Source organism: Zalophus californianus, chromosome 7, assembly GCF_009762305.2.
Source record: "Zalophus californianus isolate mZalCal1 chromosome 7, mZalCal1.pri.v2, whole genome shotgun sequence".
Classification (NCBI taxonomy): Eukaryota; Metazoa; Chordata; class Mammalia; order Carnivora; family Otariidae; genus Zalophus; species Zalophus californianus.
Window position 1 is genome coordinate 72198715 of NC_045601.1, and position 23414 is coordinate 72222128.

Sequence of the window (23414 nt, forward strand, 5' to 3'; positions counted from 1 at the left end):
CATACCAAGGAAAACCAGTTCTCAAACTCTGTGGACATGGCCAAAATGACAATGAAGACAGGTCAAGAACAACCCTGGAATATGCAAAAAGAAAAAGGATGAATGAACCAAGATTTACTATAAAACCAGGATTTACCAGAATAAAATCCTAACAGCAGCAGCAGCAGCAGCAGCATCAAAGAGTAAATAATCCAATGACCATCACAGATCATCCTCATCAGATACTTTAGGCAGTGGTGTGGCCAGAGCACCTCATGTGACTGACACGCTTTGCAGTACTGCAGAGAGATATAATCTAAGTTTTCTTTATTTTTATAAATCTAGTTTTCATATGCAGTGTACTGAAGAAGGTGTAAAAAATTATGACAGTCCTGTTTATAAATAGGGTGAAATTCTCACTTCCTCACCTTTATGTGATGATGAAGCTCCCCATGCAGAGGCAGTCGTGGCCATCAATACCTTACTGTTAAAACACCAAGGACTATGATAAACGCCAATGATTTGGTTCCTTCGGCTAATGGGGATTTTCAAAGTTTAGTAAAAACAGAGTATCTCAATTTCAGTAAGATGAGTTCTCATTTTAAAGAAGAGATCCTAAAGCTTCTATTTAGATATCCACACATATCCACCTGTGTTTCAGATCTATGGGTTGGAAATCCATGTTTTGTCATTAAGGGTTATACCTTGAAGCCACGAGTTACTAACTCTGCCATTTACATTTGTAGTCACTCAGGATATTTTATACTTACCCGAAGCAGACAACATCTTTGAATTTAAATGGCAAGTGAGTGGTTAAGTGGTAAGACAATCTAAGCAAAACCCAAAGTCCCAGCAAAATCTAAGTAAATCTCAGCATTGCTCAGAGTCATTTTCCTACTCACATCATGGGTCTGTGGTGAGCCTCAACACCAACTGAGTGACAGTCCCTCACTTCAAGGGACAAATGGAAGGAGAATGTTGAAGAGAGGAGAAGAGGACCAGAAGGAACACATGGAAGGAGAGGGCTTAAAAGAGGAGGGAAGAACTGGGACAGAAAAGGAGAGCCTGAATCTGGTGTAGGGTGAAGTCGGCTGGGGCCGGAGGGTGTCACACGGTGTCAGATTGTTGTCAGATTCTTGACAGCTTGGTGAGGGCTGAGGAGAGCATGGTGGGTGGTGCAGGCATCGCTCCTATGCATTATCCACTCCTCTGTGCTGTACTTTAATGGAGAAACTACATAGAATTCCTTGTTCAAGGGCTACTAGGAATGTCTTGGTATCTTTAGCTGTGACAATACAGCTTCAAGAAAAGGGAGGCTAATTAACTCTTCTTGGTACATAGATGGCAAATGCCTACAGAAACAATATCAATTTACTCTAATATTCATCAGGGACATTTAAGGAGTAGATAAAGGTTTAACTAAAGCAGAAGTCAAAGAAGACTGCGAAACCATTCCTGGGGGTTAATGACTGGCCAAGGGACCATTGTGTTTGACACTAAAGACTGGGGAAAACCTCTGCTGGGTAATTTATTAACTGTTGCTTCGTGGTCCTTCTTTTAACATTGATAGTAGTTTCACAGGAGAATCTGAAAACAATTTTCAAGGGAACATTAAATGATGCCATTTTATGTCAGACATGTGAGGAATGAAACAGATGAGTGGGTAGTACAAATACAATAAAACCTAATTTCCTTTTTTGTCTCAGTCTTGGCACAGATTTGAAGTACATCCATTCCTATTCCACTCTCTATATAGCATCCATTTAAAGACAAATATGAAAAGATACGTTTTTTCTAGAGAAAAGCAAAGTTAAGAGCCAAAGACATATGATGAGAACAGCTTTATTTGGAACCAGGTACCAGTGAATTTTAAGTTATTCAACTCTTAAAATGTTACACGGTTTGGAGATGAGGGGGTTAGGACTAAAAATCAATTAAAGGAGTTTAGTTTGACTTTTTAGCTCCTAGCTCAGTGTACTTCTAACCCTATTTGTCTTTTGAGGAGCTCAGGTTTTTTAGTTTTGCTTCATTTTTTGCTTGTCTGGCTACATGGCTGCATTTGTTAGGCGAAATATTTGGGAATAACAATAAATTTTTTTAAAAAAGCTTTTAGGCTCTCTTGTCTAAGGGAAAATTGCTTTCCCAACTGAACTTTAAAGACTGTCAAATGGAATCTTCAGCTGGGTCTCTATTCAGTTGCTGCCTGATATTAGTTATATGGTTTTTTCTTACCATCCCCTCTGTGACATATAAAATAGTGACTTCTTTTCTCCCCACAACTCTGGTTTTCAAAAAGGTCAACCCAGGGAAAATTTTGTATGGACAGGTTGCATTGTAGCTATCAGAATTATCTTCAAGTAATTGTGGATCTCAGACACTCCATTTGCTTTCACTGGTGGAGGGACCAATAGGAGGCTTGGGGGTTTTGATCTGTTGCTATCTCTATTTGGAGGAGCAGAAAGCCTTGCTGAAACTTTGCATTTCATGGGGGAGAACCAGATGTCCTGGCTAGATTTCATCCCTTCACGTCTCCTGCTGGAATTAATTTGGAACCACATTGAGGGGAGAGCTCTCTTCCATTTGGGGATTGGCCTTGCTAAACAAGAATCAACCTGACTGATACCCATTGTTTCTTAGGAATGATTTTTCACCATTAAGGCCTCTCTCTGGGTTAAGGAGTGCTGCCTCTCTCATCCCTCTGTATATCTTTTCCTGGTGATGATCCTGGAGAACCTTCCCTCAGCTGTCCCAAAGTGACTGTCTGCTGCATGAATCCCATGGACTCATCTGCTACCAGCAGCCAGTGTCACATTGTCTACCTTATATGGCAAGAGATTTCTTCCTTTGGTTATCATTTAGGTGCAGAACAAGCTGTTTGTTCTCTTGCAAAGACGTGTGTTGCCTTTGGATACAGGGATTTGCTTTTAATGATTTAAAAAAAAAACTTTATTCTCTACACGAGTGGTAGAATTAATCATTTTGGGGGCCTTATAGGGGTCCATCTGGAGCTACTGAGCCATAGAAGGATTATATCCCCATAGGACATACATTGAAAGATGGCTGTATTAATTTAAATTGGAAAATTCTCAGCTAATTCATAAATAGAACTTGGTGGGATTGAGTGGTAGTTTTTAATTATGAAGATGGAACATTTCAGTGAATAATTCCTACTGAATTTATTATAGATGTTCACATTTTTGTTTCCTCTGGCCTCTTTCTAACATGCTATGAATGCATAATCAAAGTAAAATGCCATGATGATTAAAAATTGTTATAGCTAATTTCTTTGTATAACAAAACAGCATGTATATTCCACACTATTTTGTGGACATTTGAACTTCATGATAAGGAACACAAAAGAAGTATTTCCCACATGCCGTTATAAAATTTAAGTTGTCTTTTGTATTTGAAGCTGTAATTATTGATGAGAAGATAGACTGTTCCACCATGTAGCTGAATGCCTTACCATCATCCCAAGACACAGCCAGAAGGTAAATGTTTCAATAAGCAAATAACCAAACAGTGCTTCCTAAGGAGACATGAGAAATCCCCGTGGAGGGGCTTTAGGGGATAGCCAGCTCAGTCCATGGTGGTTTTCTTCTGTGATTGGTTACATGGACAGTAGTCTAAATAAGTTGTATTTAGAACTGGCCTGTCAGTCTTTTTAGAGGCAGTATCAACCCATGTGTCCCCAAAGGGGACAGAAATTTCCCCTGAAAGTTCTGGGAGCTCGAGAACATTATATATTATATTTCTCTGATTTGTAAATAAGCACGCAGGAAGAAAAAGGTACCATCCCAGGATGGGCTAAGAAGTATAAATAATGATAAAAAACTATTACCAAATTCCCAATATGCATTTTGTTTACTGAATGACTCATTTCAATCTCAAGATTGTTAACATTACTTTCTGATCTATGTATTTCTCTTAATAGAAAGTATCATTTTATAATTATAAGGAAACAAATGCATGAGTAGCTATCAGTCAAGAAAACAACTTGCTTGACATTTGGCCAAGTTCTGCAGTTTTATTAGCTACCTATGTTATATGATCAGAAAATGAAGAATTTTTAAATTAATGATGAGTGAATAGAAATACCTGCTATTCCGTCATTGTTCCTGTGTGAGCAGTGCCATTGCTTTACTGGGCTCTGTTTCTTAGGGTCTGTATTCTTAAGAGTCTCTAGCTGCATCTGTATTCCTGATCACTGCCTTGCAGGGGGTTGGGGGAATAGCTTAAGAGGAGAAGAGGAAGATTGCATGAGTTGGAGCAGGTGCTTCTCATAGCTCACCCATCTCCCTTTTAGCAACAGCATGGTACAATGGTATAAGCTGAGATTTTGAATTCACACAAGCCTGGTCTCCGGCTATTTCCATGCAATCACTGGTGGCATAACCTTGGACACTAAATATCACTTAATGTCCCGAGCATGAGTTTTATCTTCCATAAAATGGGAATGCTACTATTCCCCCTAATAGCTGCCTTTAGGCATAGTTGTGAGAATTAAATGAGATAATATATGTCAGGTACCTAGCCCAACAGCTAGCATTTGGCAGGCCTTCAGTAAATGCTAGCTTTACTTTACCATTCCTCTTTATATTTTTTCTTGATCCAACTTTTTCCTTTCTGCTTCCTGCTCTTGGAGAAAATTGTGAGCATGACTAGGTTAGTGAAAGATGTGTAGTAGTTTAGTTCCTTATCCACTCCATTGAAATTGCTCCTGAGGTGAAAATCCTAAACCTAATGGGCACATGTCAGTCTCTATTTGACTTGATCTTTGCAGCATTTAACTTTGAGAGTAGCAAAAGTCCACATCCTCCTAGGAAAAGTCTTATTCGTCTCTAGCCATGGCAACAACAACCAGAACAGGTTTTAAACTTTTAAATTAATCAATGATAGTTCTATGACTGGTTTTAAACATCCCTAGTTGACCAGTGACATCTCACTTCATTGAATATGCCTCTGAAAGCCAACCAGTCAGTGACAGACTGACACTTAGGAAGTCAGACAGTTGGATGTTCCACGGAACATTCTTCAAAGGCTGATGTCAACCCACTCTTACCTCTGCAATCAACATAAACCCAAACAAACTCATCCCCACCAAAATGTATGTAAGATTATCGATTTGCTTTCCTCAGTAAGACTCTACCTGACCAGTAGAGCTCTCCTTTACTCAAGAAAGGAAAAATTCGGCTTTGTTTTTCTGTTTCAGATTTTTTGTTTTCAGATTTTCCCTGATGATTTTATCTTTTAATAGACTTTAAAGACTCAGCCAGGAAAAACTGGTTCAGACACTCTAGCTGCTTAGAACTGGTGCTTCTACTTAGTCTTTGCTTGCCCCCCATTCTCCTTTGCCCTTCTTAAATCTTGGTGCTCCCTAGGTGATTTTATCTGTGACCTTAACGAATTCCAAATCTATATGGCTAGATAGAAATGTTTTTACTTATAAATTCATCTGCCTGCTGGATATCTCCACATGATATTGCATAGGAGCCTCAGATTTGACATTTCTCAAACTGAAATTCATCTTCACATTCAAATTTGCTGCTTCTAGAGCCGTGACTTGTGGCCAGTCACCTAAGCCAAATCCTAAATCACCTCTCCTCCATGCTTCCTTCAGCAAAGTTAAAGAAATTTTACTTTCTGCATATCTAGGTATCTGCCATCACTTTTCAGGTCCCATTCTCCTCTTTTGCTTGTGTTATTGCAATAGCTCCCTAAGTAACCTCTTTTTTTTTTTAAGATTTTTTAAATTTATCTATTTGACAGAGAGAGAGATAGCGAGAGCAGGAACACAAGCAGGGGGAGTGGGAAAGGGAGAAGCAGGCTTTCCGCGGAGCAGGGAGCCCTATGCAGGGCTCGATCCCAGGACCCTGGGATCATGACTTGAGCCGAAGGCAGACGCTTAATGACTGAGCCACCCAGGTGCCCCCTAAGTAACCTCTTTGATTTTAGTTTTGCCCCTTTCAAATCCCCACTCTGTATAACACTATATCAATTTTGAATGCTTTGCTCTGCTGCAAACAAGAGAAAACAAAAGTGGCAGTGATTTAAATAGTACAAGATAAGTTTTCTCACAAATCAGAGTTTGTCTGGAGGCATGAGTCCAGGGCTGATTCAGTGGTTCTATGATACCATCAAGGACCCTGGTTCTTTACTTCTACTTTGCTATTATTTGTTGTTGATTTTTGTCTTCATGCCTGATGCCACACGGTTGTAAGTTGGCAGCTACAACTCTATGTAGCACATCTTACTTCAAAGCCTTCATATTTCAAAGCCTTGTGAACTCCTGCTCCTTTTTCTAGGAAGACTAAACTTTCATAGAAGATCCCTGACAGATTTTCCTTCACAATTCATTGGTTAGAATTGGGTCACATGGCCCTCTTAGCTATAATGTGGGTTAAAAGTGAATGTCTCATTTTTTTCCAACCTCCACTGTGGGAGGTGGACAAGGAGAAAAGAAAGTGGGAATAGGCATTATATTGGCTAACTAGCAGTTTCAAGTCCAAACTTATCAACTAATCTCCTGCCCAAAACTTCTCAAATGAATGCCTGCTGCCCATAGAATAATGCCCAACTTTTGTAGCATGCCATGTAGACCCCTTCATCAACTGGTCACTCTAATATTTATTTACTGATATCTCTTTTACCCACCTTCCACTTTTGTGGAGCAGAGGGAGGGAGTAGAATCTGAGAGACTAACCATATTATTTAAAGTGATGAAGGATGTAGCTAAAGGAACTGTTGAAATTATTGCACTGAACAGAGTTTAAGGTTTCTTTATATTATTTAGTGTGTAGACATATATAAGGAAAATTAAGACAGTTGTACAGAGAAAAAGAAGTTATGTTTTCTCGACTCATATGAGTGCAGTGTGACAAATTTGCTATCCCATTAGAGACAACATTGGAGGACATTGGGGAAGTTTAGAAATTAGGATAATTTGGGAAATTGGCTAATATAACAACTGATTATCTTTGCAATTTAAGATCTCAGGGAAGAAAGTTTAAGAATTTCCTTCAAAGGCAAAAAATTATGTTTTCAACATATTATTATTTTTATAATTCTATTTTACTGTACTAATACTTAGCATAGGATCTACCCTCTTAATAAAATTCTAAGTGTACAACACATTACTATTGACTACAGGTACAATGCTGTAGAGCAGATCTCTAGAATGTATTCATCTTGTTTAACTGAAACTTTATGCCTATTGATTAGTAATTCCACATTTCCCTCTCTACCAGCCCATTTAGCAGTTTTATTTTTTTTTTAATTTTTTTATTGTTATGTTAATCACCATATATTACATCATTAGTTTTTGGTGCAGTGTTCCATGATTCATTGTTTGTTCATAACACCCAGTGCTCCATGCAGAACGTGCCCTCCTCAATACCCATCACCAGGCTAACCCATCCCCCTACCCCCCTCCCCTCTAGAACCCTCAGTTTGTTTTAGCAGTTTTATTATTCAAAAATTTTCCCCCAGACAAATATACTCACTCACAGGCACCTTCATGCTTTTATAGAGTTGGTTTATCACAACCAAGGTGAATTAACTGGACAGGTCACCTGTGACAGGTCAGAGATATGGGACACAGTTTAGACTATAGTGTCAAAGAACCACCTTTGCATTCAATGTTGACATTTTTGTTGTTGTTGTTGTTATAAAAGTTTTGATGATCTTTAGCACCAACACCTTTGGTCTTGATAAGTGACCTAATATATTATTTACACTCCAGTACAGTAAGGCTCAGGGCATAGCCTGTCATTGACTTGCCTTATTGGCAGAATTCAGCACACTTCTCTGTGGAAGAATGCCCTTTGATATATAAGCTTGTTGAAGTTCCCTTTCCTAATGGTCCCATTTTTTGATAACTTTCCACATGTTTAAACTTCCACATAATTACAGACTTCCATTTTCTTTCTTCATTGACATCTTAACCTAAACTTAATTTTCTACTTTTCTATTACAATCTTCATTAAAAATTAATTGAGCCCTTTGTTATCACATTCTTTATCACCCTTGTAATCAATTTAATGTTATTTCAAATGGTACTAAAAATTTTATGTTAATATGCCATTAATAAAATTACTATTAATTTCAGAGAAGGATAAGTGCTGAATATATATTATCTAATAACATAAACTGATTTTCTTTTTTTTAAATAAAAATTCTCTTTTATACCCTGTATATGTTTTATATATAATGTAGGAGATATTGGGCATGAAGCAAAGTTCTAAGCTACTGCACTTGGGGATGTTTAATGGTATTACACAGGAAGTATAAAGCCTTGTGCAAGCAGGAATCTGTTTTTAGTTTGACTTGAAGATGGAGGAGACTTTACTCACCAAACAGGCTTGAAATTTTCTCCTCTGTCATCACAGTGCAATAAAAAACAAAAACAAAAACAAAAAACACCTGATTCTGCAAAGAGAATGCAACTGCCAAAGAGACTCAGAAACAGGGTATGCAAATTAGAGACAGAGCTACAACATTACAAAATCACTGCTGGGGTTAACAAAAAAAAAAAATAGTAAGGATTGTCCGTGATCAGGAATGCAAACACAGACCTTCCAACTCAGGCAGTGAGGAATACAGTGAAGAGGATTCATTCTGGAGCAGACCATGTGTTCTGGATACTGTTTGGAACTTATCTCCAAGTATTTAGTGTGGAAGAAGCAAAGAAGTTATCTGAACCCTGGGTAGATCCTGTTGAGTTGGTTTAATAATATATGTAATCTGTATACATTTTCAGCTAGAGAGTGTAGGCTTAGTCATCTAAAATTATTTTGAGAAAAATATGAGAAAGAAAAGTACAATATTATAAATACATGCTTTCACCTCACTTCAAATTGATAAAGTGATTTTCAATAAATTATTTTACCATTGTCAAAAACCCATAAATGAGGAACCCTTGGGAATTATTGCATATAAACATTCGCACCCTACTTATTACTAGAGACAAGATTCTGTTACAATGGATAAAACCCAGTGAGTAGACTTTGCTAACAGAATGATGCTTTGAGTTAACAAGGTTTATTTCTTTCTAGTTATGATTGGGCTATGGTGCTCAGGAGTTAAGAGGGAGGAAAATCACTGATGCTATCCTTATGTGTGATGCAGTGGGAAAATACCCCAAAAGTCTTTCACAGGGCATTTGGGATGATAGAAATGTGAAGACCCTGTAAGGCAGCAGAAGCCAGAGCACTGGAGGTGACTCCTGCTCATTCTTCCACAGTCTTACCTTCTAGCTTTCCTGGAAGGAGTCCAGGACTCATTGAAATTTTAAACATCAAGGAGATTTGTATTGTAATGAGAGTTTCATAATGCTGTTCTATAAATTCAAAGCAAACAAACTAATATAAAGCTTTAGTTGCTTATCCATTTTTTCCCTCTTTGGACCATGTGTTAGTTAGCTGTGCTCCCATAACAAAATAATGCAAATTGGGGTGGCTTAAATAGGAATTTATTGTTTCATAGTTCTGGATACAAGAAATCTGAGATCAAGGTATCAGCAAGGTTGGTTTCTTCTGAGATCTCCCTCCTTGTTTTGTAGACAGCTGTCTTCCTGTGGATTCAAGTAGTCTTCTCATTTGGAGTGTCTATATCCTAAGCTCCTCTTCTTATAAGGACACAAGTTGCATTGGATTAAGGCCCACCTTAATGACCACATTTTAAACTTAATTGCTTCTTTATTTTTTTAAAGATTTATTTATTATTTGAGAGAGAGAGAGAGAGAGAGAGAGCTTGAGTGCAAGAGAGAACAGGGGAGGGGCAGAGGGAGAGAATCTCCAGCAGACTCCTTGCTCAGCAAGGAGCCCGATGCGGGGCTCGATCTCACAACCCTGAGATCATGACCTGAACTGAAACCAAGAGTTGGATGCTTAACTGACTGAGCCATCCAGGCACCCCCTAAACTTAATTACCTCTTAAGGTATGCTTTCTCCAAATATAGTCACATTTGGAGTTTGGGGTTAGGGAGTTATGTTTTGGGAACATATGAATTTTGAGGGCTGGGGAGACACAATTCAGTCCATGAGAAATCACAGCTCAGACTGAGATAGTCTTTCTAACTCCGATTTTGTGATCTTTCCCTTCCTACTGCTCTGATACACTGCCAAAGGTGGTGTATGACAACTCCGGGAGACTGAGAGCATCAGCTGGAGGTGATTAGCAGAACTAAAGCCTACAGCATCCTCATCACCTAGAGGAATGGAACACAAATGAATAATTGTGATGGTAAATTTTTCAAAAGGGGCTGTAATAAGCAGAGGACAGTTTTGACCATTGTTCTCTATTTTGTGAGCAGCTATCTCATCCGGTTTAGGACATTAATAAAGCCGGTGATTGGCATCATCTATTATGGCAAATTCCTGCAAATGTGCAAAGGTCAACATTCCATATTTCAAAATAAAAGAATGGTGCAGATTTTTTTTTTTCTCCAGGAAATACCTCTGATGAATAAGACCTTATCAGCATGCTGTACTTCTTGGAGATGGTTAGTGAGAAATTTGTGATGCAATGTCTGGGTCCACTTTCACACTCACATTCATAATCTGAGCAAAATTCTTTGGTTGAAAAACAATGGACAGTACATACAGGGGAAAATGGATTAGCTTTTTTCCTCCTCTATTACTTTGTTACTCAAAGCCAGCTGAACATTGAGGATATTTTGGATTCTGATACCAACATAATTAATAGCAATAGAAAGGATAATGAAAAAAAGAGCAATATTTATTTATTTGATGTCTACTTATGTGTCAAATACCAGGCTAAGTATGTAAAGGATACAGGGAAATTTAAGTCTCTGGTTCCCTGCTATTCCTCAGACTCAGCATTTACATTCCAGTTGGAGAAACAAGATACACAGGAAGAAATTTAAATACCAGTGACAGCCTGAACCACAGCAGATAAGATAATAAATAATTATTGCTAAATGAGTGGAATAAACATTAAATTTTGTGGAAGAAGAGGTCTTTCCCAGCTGGGTAGGCAAAAGAAGGCTTCAAGAGGAAGAAAAAATTTGAGCTGAATGTACAAGGGGAAAAAATAAGGAATGTGTAGAAGAAAGAAAAGCTGATCTTTGAAGGAGATTATTAGGAGAAATTCTGAGGTTTAGAGGTCATTGAAGTTTTGGGACAGGAACAATGTGATGAAATTGCTGTCTTAGGAATAGTTTAGACACTGTTATAACAGCTTATGTGTGGAGTGACTAAATCTGAACTATGCGAGGTGGTATGGAAAAAGGAAGATAGAGTAGGGAGAAACTGGAAACAAAGAACAGAACAAATGTGAAGCCTGAGATGACGTAAGGGAGAGGAAAGAACAGAAGGTGATGTCTGTGTTGTTAAGCCTGAATGAGAAGAGTCATAGCATTAGTGATTAGTGACTTGGGGAGTAAGTAGTGGACACTGTTTTTCTTTGAGAAGACGAAAGATTTCACAGACACAGCCAGATGGACATTCAAGGGGGAGTATACTGTGGGCAGTTGAAGATGTAGGTTTGGGAGGCAGGAGAGCAGCTGAGAGGATCAAGACGTAGAGAAGGATTACCCTCATAGAAAAAGGCAAAACAGGGACTCTAACAGGAACAGGTTAGAAAAAGAAAAACTTAATTGTAGAAACAAATTACATATTAGCTGTTAGCAGCAGGATTTTTTTCTGCATCTCAGTATGTAAGAGTGGAACAAAACTTTTCTTGATTGCAAATACATGCAATATGGGATCTGATATATGTGGCATTAAGAGAAAATTATGTATGCTAGTTCGTATTTGTTGAAGAAGCACAAAATAGCTATAATTTTTATGAATCAAGTAATGTTCTGGGGGGGCGAAGGGAGTATGATAGACACACACAGTGCATCTATGAATGTAGGTAAGGTACTACCATCACTATTGTCAGTGCAATGGCTGTTATTGCAGTGGGTCAAGTGTTCAATTAAATATATTTCTAGTTTCCATTAAAAAATAATTTATAAAAAAACTGAGCCTGTGTTCATATATCTAAGACATGATGTGACTTTTAGTTCATTTAGAATCTGATGATTTTGAACTAAACTCAACCCACTCTGACAAGTGCTTCTGAGCATATGCATGGCACTGCTGGGGTCATGGAAGTCTACAAAGATAAATTAAACACTGCTTCCTCCCAGGAGTAAGGAAACAGTACATGATTATCACGTATCTGCTTACCATGTGGGGCAGGCACTCTTGCTCAGCTCATGTTAACCTTCATCATATGTGTTATCTTATAATCCAGTGGGCAAACACGTATCACAATGACTCTAATATCAGCAAGCCTAGATAAAATGACAGAGGCTGGCATGGGAAATGAGAATAATTGCATCTAGGGAGATCTAGGAAAACTTTTATAGGGTTATGTCTAAGCTGGACTTTGACATATGAGCAGGAAAATGAGTATTTTTTAACAAGACTGTCCAAGTTCCACGAAGGCAAAATCACTTGCTAGAATAAATTGTCAGCTTGTTAATATCAGATAACAGGCAAAATCACTGAGAATTTATTTTATCTAGTTCCTCAGTTCGAAATAAATAGCCACATGCATTGACATCTTGGATGAAATGTTCCGAAAAAGAATTTATGTACAGATATGAAATAGAACTGGATTTTTCAGTGTTGAATCATTCAGAAGAGATTTTTTTGCGCTGTGGTTAGTAAGTATGGTGGTAAAATTTTATGTGGCTAGGCTCTGGTACTCAGTTGTTTGGTCAAACACTTGTCTAGGTGCTGCTGTGAAGGATTTTGCAGATGTGCTTAACATTTACAGTCAGTTGTAGATGAGTTGGAAATCACACATAACAGAAGGGGTGGGCCTGATCCAATCAGTTGATGGCCCTAAAAGCAAAAACAGTTTCCCAAAGAGAAAGAATTCTGCCTCAAGAATAAAACAAGCTCCCTCATTTCTAGCCTGATGGACCTGTCAGCCCTCACAATTGCATGAGCTAATCCTTAAAATAAGTCTCTTCATGTATATGTATGAAGAGATTTTATATTTCTCTGGAGAATTCTGACTAATACAGTTGAGTGTATGGAAGGACTTTGAAACCAAAAAGTACATGCTCAGGTGTCAGTGGATGTTTTTTATACTGCTTCTGGGGGACAAGAGAAGGTAGAGCCTTGGGCTGGGCAGATCATTTGTTTACTCATTACTTTTGTTGTGATGGTACTCTCTCTCCAACCCACTCCTATCTCCCTCCCTCCTCTCTCTTGGATATCCTTGTGCTCAACCACAGTGACTCCTAGCCTCCTAGTCTCCATTCAGCCAACCATCCTGGAAAGAACCTCTCCGAGGAGGGGGTCTTCTCATTCTCCATGTATCCTTCCCTGTTTGGGTGACCACTCAGAGCTATGAAATTCTCAAGACTCAGATTTCAGTAGAGAGCTAAGAGGCTTTCATTTGAGGTATTTACCTCAAAGACACAGATGCAGCAAAAAGAAGGGCCTTATGCACCCCAATGTTCATAGCAGCAATGTCCACAATAGCCAAACTGTGGAAGGAGCTGAGATGCCCTTCAACAGATGAATGGATAAAAAAAGATGTGGTCCATATATACAATGGAATATTATTCAGCCATCAGAAAGGATGAATATGCACCATTTGCACCGACATGGATGGAAATGGAGGGGATTATGCTAAGTGAAGTAAGACAAGCAGAGAAAGACAATTATTGTATGGTTTCACTCATATGTGAAACATAAGCAATAGCATGGAGGACCACAAGGGAAGGGAGGGAAATCTGAAGAGGGAGAAATCAGAGAAGGAGATGAACCATGAGAAACTATGGACCCCGGGAAACAAACTGAGGGTTTCAGAGTGGAGGGTGGGGGGTATTAAGGAGGGCACGTGTTGTGATGAGCACTGGGTGTTATATGCAACTAATGAATCATTGAACACTGCATCAAAAACTAATGATATACTATACAGTGGCTAACTGAACAGAATAAAAAAAAGAAAACAGAATCACATTTTTCTTTACATACTTTGCTTATGAAACTAGAAATGCATAATATTTTCTATAGTATTGCTTTTTAAAAAATACAAATGGGCTCATATAATCTATTCAGTTCATCAACTTGCTTTTCTCACTTAATGACATATTAAACATTGAAAAGTTTCTTAAATGTGAAAAAGTGAATCTATTTTTGACTCTTTCTAATTTTCAGTCTCATTAACGGTTGGTGTTGGGGGAGATTATTGAGAGGACATAACCCCTGTGAGCTGGACTCCTGAAATCACAGCCTCCTCACCCCCTTCCCTGTTTCTGGAATGTGCATTCTCCACTCCCAGAGGCTACCCCAAGGACATAGCCTTGAGACGGTTGGTGTTGAGACTGTCTGGATGGTATCTGTGACTGAACCTAGTTAAGGCCTCTACAGAAACTTTTAAGAATTGTTGGATAGCTGCAGAGAACTCATCTCATGGCTGCCCAAGACAAGCCTTATATCTGAATTCTCTTGCTTATTAAGCCTACCACCTACCAACCTGGAGTGGATTGTCTCTTTCCTTGGTGTCTTGGTGACCTCCACCTTGTGTGTCTGTGGCGTGGGGGGAATGAGGGGACTGGTTTCAGATCACAACAGGGAAGCTCTGGACAGCTGATATTAACAATTCCTTTAATGTTTTCAAATCAGTTAATTATTAATTAGGAGGTCTTTTGGAAATGCCGAACAATTTTATTAAATAGGACAAAACAGTATTTCTAGTGTTTATGGTTTTTGTTTAAAAAACAAAACAAAGAGATTAAGGAGTGCACTTGTGATGAACACCGGCTATTGTATGGAAGTTTTGAATCACTATATTGTACACCTGAAACTAATATTACAGTGTATGTTAACTATACTGGAATTTAAATAAAAACCTAAAAAAAAAGAATAAGTTATCTTTGTAAGAACAAGTTGTCTCTGCAGAGGGAGAAGACTTGAGCTGGAGGCTATGCATGTGTGAAGGCCCTGGGATGGGTCCTGAGATAGTAACAGAGTTAGTTAAAACAAAACAAGACAAAACAAAAAACAGGAGCACTGCACATCTATTAGAACAGCCAAAATCCAAGAACACTGACAACATCAAATGCAGGATGTCAAGGATGTGAAGCAATAGGAACTCTTGTTCACTGCTGGAGAATGCAAAATGATACAACCACTTTGGAAGACAGTTCAGCAGTTCCTTACCAAACTAAACATATTCTTACTATATGATCCAGCAACTGAGTTCCTTGGTATCTACCCAAAAAAGTTGAAAACTTATGTCTACACAAAAACCTGCACACAGCTGCTTTATTCATACTTATCAAAACTTGGAAGCAACCAAGATGTTCTTCAGTAGGTGAATCATTAAACAAATTATAGTACCTCTACTTCTGGGGAAGATGGTAGAGTAGGAGGGCTCTAAGCTCACCTTGTCCCATGGATACAATTAGATAACACTCAAATTGGTGTAAATAACCCAGAAAACAACCCAAAGATTGGCAGAAAAGACTCTCCATGCTAAATATAGAAAGGAGGACATACTGAAGAGGGTAGGGAGGGCAGAGATGCAGTCAGGAGCTAAACAGACCTAAGGGACTGTCTGCAGGAGGGAGGGACCTCACACCAGGCACCCCAGGCATGAGGAACCCATATGGGGAAGACAAATCCCCGTAACATTTGGCTTTGAAAACCAGAGGGGCATAATTTAAAGAATTCTTACGATCAGCTGAACTTACCACCTGGAACCTTAAAAATCATCAGGCTCAGTTCTGGGAGAGCTGGGAGGGTGATAAGAAACTGAGTCCTTTAAAGAGACAGCACAGCAAACAGCCCCATGGAGATAGAGCATAGGAGCAGCAGTTTGAAAAACACCTGCGGCATGGCAAGGGGAAATTTGTTTACTAATCTCAGGGCCTGTTTTGGAGGGGCAGGGATCTTTGGGAAATTTCTCTAAGAACAAAGTTGTCTATCCCCCACCTCCCAGCCTAGATACACAGACACCTGCAGGAACCAGTGCAGCACGGTCACTCTCCAACTGGCTTGCTAACAGTGTGCCCCACTCCCACGTTCTCCTGTTGATGTGCCCCTTCCAGCCAGGCCTTGGTTCCAGGTCCCCTCCCACAACAGACCTGCACAAACTTTGCTAACATGGCACACCTTTCCTCTGTGTTGTCCTGCCAACCTGCCCCCTCCAATACTTGGCTGGAATCCATCCAAAGTGGTGTCACAAGCCTAGCAGTGTGCAGGCAGTCCTGACAGGAAGCAGTGCCACTCCAAAGTGACTCCTGCCTTGGGAAGAGAGAAAGATAACCACATACATCAGTCTGACTGCAGCCCCAGCAGTGGGCTGGGGATAGACAGCTGGTCTGACTGCAGGCCCCACCCACCAATGAAAGCTTCTCAGGGGGACGGCACAAGGAAAGTGCTCTACAGTTTGGTGCCACTCTGACAAATGCCTGGTCTGACTCAAGTCAAGTCCAAGGCAGCCCCAGACTGGCCCACTAACAACACAGGGACAAAAACCTGCCCACAACAGGCAAAAAGAGCCATTTGCACATAACTGGACTGAAGGCAAAAGCAGCTCAGCCATAATAGTAGGCCATACACAACACACATAGGAGACATCTCTGAAGCACCAAGTTCTGGTGAATGGGGGACACTGCACTGCAGGGCACTACACAAGAGCAGGAGAAATAAGGCCACTACTTTCAAGAGCAGGAGACATAGCTGACTCTCCTAACACATAGAAACAGATATAAAAAGACAAAATGAGGAGACAGAGGAATATGTCCCAAATGAAAGAATGGGACAAGATCACAGCAAGAGAGCTAAATGAAACGAAGATAAGCCATATGCCTGACTGAGAATTTAAAGTAATGATTATGAAGATACTCACTGGACTTGAGAAAAGATTGGAAGACCTCAGTGAGACCCTTAACATAGAGATAACAAAGAACCAGTCAGAGATGAAGTCAATAACTGAAATTAAAGTCAATTACTGAAATTAAAAACACACTAGATGGAATAAATTGTAGACCAGAGGAAGTAGAAGAACAGATCAGTGACCTGGAGGACAGAGTAATGAAAAGCAATCAAGCTGAATGAGAAAGAAAAAAAGTAATAAAAAATGAAAATAGTCCAAGGGAACTCAGCAACATCATCAAGCATAAAAACATTCACATTATAGGGATCCCAGAAGAGATTAAAAAAGGGGGGCAAAAAACTTACTTGAAGAAATAATAGCTGAACACTTCCTGAATCTGGGAAAGGAAACAGGAATCCAGATCTAGGAGGCACAGAAAGCTCCCAACAAAAGTCAAGGAGGTCCACACCAAGATACATAGTCATTAAAATTGCAAAAGTAGTGATAAAGAGAGAATTTTTAAAGGAGTAAAAGAAAAGAAAGCAGTTATATATGAGGGAAACCCCATAAAGCTATCCGCTGATTTTTCAGCAGAAACTTTGCAAGCCAGAAGGGAGTGGCATGGTATATTCAAAGTGCTAAAAGGGAAAAATCTACAGCCAAGAATATTCTATCCAACAAGGCTATCATTCAAAATAGAAGGCAACATAAAGAGTTTCCTAGACAAAAAAAGTTAAAGGAATTCATGACTACTAAATCAGCCCTACAAGAGATGTTAAAGAGGACTCTTTGATTGGAAAGGAAAGACTGTAAGTAAGAGTAAGAAAATTAGGGAGCACAAAAGCAGCAAAATTAAGTATATCTATAAAAATCAGTCAAAGGATTCATAAAATAAAAGCATGTAAAGTATAACACCATATACCTAAAACATGAAGGGTAGAGGAATAAAGAATGTATTCAAAGTTAAGCAACCATCAACTTAATATAGACCACTATATGAGGATGTTATATACAAACCTAATGGTAACCACAAATCAGAAACTAGTAATAGATATGGAAAAAATAAAGAACAAGGAATCCAGGGATATCACTAAACCATGAGAGAAGAGAACAAAGGAAGAAAGGAAAAGAAGAACTACAAAACAACCATAAAACAAGCAACAAAATGGCAATAAGTACATACCTATCCATAATTACTTTGAAACTGAATGGACTAAACACTCCAATGTAGGAAAAGCTGTTCTAAGAGAGAAGTTATAGCAATATAGGCCTACCTCAGGAAGCAAGAAAAAAATCTTAAAACAATCTAACCTTACACCTAAAGGAGCTAGAAAGAAGAACAAACAAAACCCCAAACCCACAGAAGGAAGGAAATAATAAAGATTAGAGCAGAAATAAATGAAATAGAACCTAAAGAAACAATAGAACCCTTCAATGAAACAAGGCACTGATTCTTTGAAAAGATCAACAAAATTGATAAACCTTTAGTCAGACTCTTAAAAAAAAAAGGAGAGGACTCTAAAATAAACAAAATAAGAAATGAAGGAGGAGAAATAACCAACACCACAGAGATACAAAGGGTTCTAAGAGAATATAATGAAAAATTATATACCAACAAATTGGACAGATTAGAAGAAATGGATAAATTCCTAGAAACATATAACCTATGAAAACTGAATTGGGAAGAAATAGAAAATTTGAGCATATTGATTACCAGTAATAAAATTGAATCAGTAATGAAAACACTCTCAACAATCAAAAGTCCAGACAAGATGGCTTCACAGGTGAATTCTACCACACATTTAAAGAAGAGTTAATATTTATTCTCGAATGATTCCAAAAAATAGAAGAGGAAAGAAAGATTCCAAATTCATTCTATGAGGCCATTACCCTGATACCAAAACTGGGTATAAAGACATTACAAAAAAAGAGAACTACAGGCCAATATCTCTGATGAACATAGATGCAAAAATCCTCAACAAAATATTGGCAAACCAAATCCTAGAATATATTTAAAAGAATCATTCACCATGATCAGGAGGATTTATTCCTGGGATGCAAGTGTGGTTCAGTATTTGCAAATCAATGTGATACATCACATTAATAAGAGAAAGGCTAAAAACCATACGATCCTTTCAATAGATGCAGAAAAAGCATTTGACAAAGTACAATACCTATTCATGATAAAAACCCTCAACAAAGTAGGTTTAGAGGCAACATACCTCAACAAAATAAAGGCCATAGGGGCGCCTGAGTAGCTGTTGGTTAAGCATCCAATTCTTGGTTTTGGCTCAGGTCATGATCTCAGTGTTGTGAGATCAAGCCCCAACTCAGGCTCCATGCTCAGCTCAGAGTCTGCTTGAGATTCTCCTCATCTTCCTCTTCCTCCTCCCTCTGCTCTCATTCTCTCTCTCTCTAAACTAACTAACTAACTAACTAACTAAATAAATAAATAAATAAAATCTTAAAAAAAAATAAAGGCCATATATGAAACACCCACAGCTAACATCACGCTCTGTGGTGAAAAGCTGAGAGCTTTCCCCCTAAAGATCAGGAATAAGACAAGAATGTTCACTCTTACCACTTTTATTCAACATAGTACTGGAAGTCCTAGTCACACCCCTCAGACAAGAAAAGGGATCCAGATTGGTAAGGAAGAAGTAAAACTTTTACTATTTGCAGATTACATGATACTACATATAGGAAACCCTAAGGACTCCATCAGAAAACTACTAAAGCTGATAAATGAATTCAGTAAGGTCACAGGATACAAATCAACATAGAGAAATCTGTTGCATTTATATATACTAATAATGAAGCAGCAGAAACAGAAATTAAAAAAAAATCCCATTTGCCAAAAATGATAAAAAAAACTAGGAATAAACTTAACCAAGGAAGTGAAAGACTCGTAATCTGAAAACTATAAAACACTGATGAAAGAAATTGAAGATGACACAAAGAAATGAAATGATATTCCATGCTTGTGGATTAGAAGAACAAATATTAAAATCTCCATACTACCCAACATAATCCACAAATTAATGCAATTCCTAGCAAAATACCAACAGCATTTTTCACAGAACTGGCAAAAATAATCTTAAAATTTGTATGGAACCACAAAAGACCCTGAATAGCCAAAGCAATCTTGAAAAAGAACAAAACTAGAGGAATCACAATCCCAAATTTCAAGATATACTACAAAGCTGTAGTAATCAAAATATGGTACTGGCACAAAAATATACACATGGATCAATGGAAGAGAATAGAAAGCCCAAAGTTATATGCATGATTATGTGGTCAATTAATCTTCAACAAAAGAGGCAAGAATATGCAATGGAAAAAAGACAGTCTCTTTAACAAATGGCATTAGGAAAACTGGACAATTACATGCAAAAGAATGAAACTGGACCACTTTATTATATCATACACAAAAATAAATTCAAAGTCAATTAAAGACCTAGATGTGAGACTTAAAACCATAAAAATCCTAGAAGAGAGCACAGGCAATAATTTCTCTGACATCGATCCTTGTGCCATTTTTCTAGATATGTCTCCTGAGGCAAGTAAAACAAAAACAAAAATAAACTATTGGGACTACACCAGAATAAAAACTTCTGCACAGAAAAAGAAACAACCAACAAAACTGGAAAACAATCTACTGAATGGGAGAAGACATTCGCAAATGACATATCTGATTAAGGGATAGTATATAATTATAAGCTATTTTATATATATAATATATATACTATATATTTATATATAAATTATATTTATATATAATTATATAAATATATAAATAACTCATACAACACAAATAACTCAGAAAACATATAATCCAATTAAGAAGTTGGAGTGCTGAGAGCAAGTTGTAAGGTGTGTGATTTGTGAGCTTGGCAGTGGCGTGGTCATAGAGCAGCACTTACATGCATAAATGTGACCCTAGAATTCACACTTTTGTGTTTTCATTCTATATTTTTTAGATGGCTCTTCCTTCCACCTTTTGAATAGGGTTTAAAATAAAAACAATTTATTTACACATCATACAAATAGTTGGTAATAAGAAACTTGAGTGAGAAAACAATAAGAATAATTTAGATAAGCATTTTTAAAGACTAGACATTTCAATTTTTTTCAAGGGCAAAGATAACATTTATTTAACTGCCTACAGAATGTGCAGATACAGGGCAGAGAAATTTGGACAACAACATTGCAAATACTAAAATACATCATAAAAGACTGTCAGGGAATATTGATGTAAGTCCCATGAAAACATTGAATAATACAGGAGTAATAATTGTGTGATCCTCCTAAGCTCCTTTAGAAGTCAATTTTTGCTTATAAAAGGAAACATACTCTGTAATGTTTCTAGCCCAGCTTCATTTAGGAAGAGAAAAAGATTTGCTCTGTTACTCTGGAGCCCTCACTCAGAGGCCCAAGTGAAAGTGTCAATGCCTGAAACCCATTTCCATGGTCATTCTGGTCTTTGTGTGATTGTTCATATCAAACGGTATGGTTGAACAGTCGCTATATGTTTTTAAAGTATTTTGATGATGTGAAATACCACTTATTAAAAATTAAAAGTGCAGAATACAAAACTGTATATAGTGTATGATATCTATTTTATAACACATTTGTGGCCTGAATTTCTCTAGGCTTCATTAGTCTAGCCTATGAGTGCAAATGAGGCCTCATGAGTGGTTGTGTCACAAATGTCACTGTCAATCGCCTCTATTTGCATAATTCAGTCTCACCTGCTGTGCCTAGAAGGCCCTGATGCTATCTTGTACGTACTTACAAAGAGTTCCATCAGTTTTCTTTACTTCAGATCTCTTTGTTGGTATCCAGGGCTTAGAGTCCAGGGTACTCAGTTTAGATTCACGCTGGGACTATACATATATAGATGCAGATTCATACAGAAGAATGTCTAGAAGAAAGTATACCATTTTCTCCATTTGGTGAGATTATGGATAAGTTTTTCTACTTTTTTGTATTTTCCAAATTGTTTTTAATGAGCCTATTCTGCTTTTAAAGAAAAACTAGAAAGAGTAAGAGGAGAAATGGAGAAAGAAAGGAGGAAGGGAGTGGTGTGGAGAGAGAAAGAAGAAAGAGAGAGAAAAGAGAGAAATTGAGGAAGAAAAGGCAGAAAGTAAACATTGATTAGATCTAGGGTTTGTGTTTTATGAATTATGCTAAAAATGTGGCAAAGTCATAGGCCCTTTCCACATTGGAGTTTACCAGTTGCAGAACCATATACTGAGTTGCTTGGAAACTCAGTGACTTGCTGGCAAGCTGGAGAACTAACAGTCTCAGCCTATCATTCTCCAACTCTGAGAAACAAGCAAGTCATTCTGCTCCTGTGGGTCCGACTTTCCCAGCTATAAAACAGAAGGCTTGAGCTAGGTCTAATAGATTTCTTGCAGCTCGGTCATGTGATACCATAGTTCTTGTAGAAGCAACAGTCACTGAAGTCATATAGACACGGTGTGTGGATTGAGGGGGCCTGAGAATCTTACCTGTTCTAGGTAGGGTGGGAGTCTGGCTTGAGCATAAAGATGAATGCCAGATGAATGGTTTGGCTTTCCTGGAGGTTGGCTGGAGATATATGGGACCCATAAGAGTAGATGAAGCTTAGTGGTATGTAGAAAAGAGGTGGACCAGAAGATGATTAGAGCTGTGGGAGACTGGAGTGCCTGCATGTTTTCCTGTCTTTCCTATTCAGCTCAGGAAAGATCTGGTGAAATGCATGTAGATGGAGTATCCCCAGGTTGTCCCTTGAGAAGGAGCATTTATTATATATTAGTCTTTCCTAATTCTAATGATCTCCATAGTCTGTCTTTATTTTTCTAAGAAAACTGACAACAACTTGCCAAAAAACTGAAAGGATTTGACATCCACTTTCTCACAGGATTAAGTACTGCCCTTCTACACTTGACTTTCTGTAGACCAGGAGGTGCCAGTGTGACCTATAGAAGGATTATTCTAGCATGGGACTCAACATACCAAAGCAGTCAATTCCTGAAATATTGATGGCTTAGTATTTTTCCATTTTGGAGTCTCAGAACTTTATTTTTGTTATGGGTTGGTATTTTTCCCTGAAGGTAATTATGTACAATAGTTAACTGTAGTTTTCTTTTTTTTAATTTAATGAATGAAATTAAATATTTCATTTGAAATATTTGCCAATTTTTCAAAAGCTGATCCACTCTCCTCTGAAAATTCCATTTCCTTAAGAAATATGCATCTTGCATGGCTTTTTCTTCTTCTCTTTTTTTGGCTACAGAAATTCTTAACACTACTGGAATTTGAGGACATTTTGCAGTCTGTAGAGAGGACAAGTGTCTGGGTACATCTTCCATTCCATGTGCTCTACTGTCATCCATCCAGCTCAGCTCTCTCCAACCCAGGGGGCAACCTACACAAAAAGCAATAAGTTGAACAGAAAGAATCTGAGGAGTTAATTCCAACATTAAAAAGCATGTAAATACCAAAACAGTGCATTATTATTTACAGTTTAGTCGCATACAGTATTTCATGTGAGCCCTTCATATGTGCTGAAATGGATGAGAAGATTTTGCTGATTTGTG

The 23414-nt window shown here is 38.1% G+C and overlaps 1 long non-coding RNA gene across 1 annotated transcript; it reads left to right on the plus strand.

The window, feature by feature from the left end:
• The first annotated feature begins 3393 nt into the window (after nt 1-3393).
• Nucleotides 3394-23261, plus strand: LOC113926245. The gene is made up of 3 exons (XR_003521248.1): nt 3394-3470; nt 10106-10221; nt 23111-23261. It is a non-coding gene; the product is annotated as an uncharacterized LOC113926245 (long non-coding RNA).
• The last annotated feature ends 153 nt before the right edge of the window (nt 23262-23414 follow it).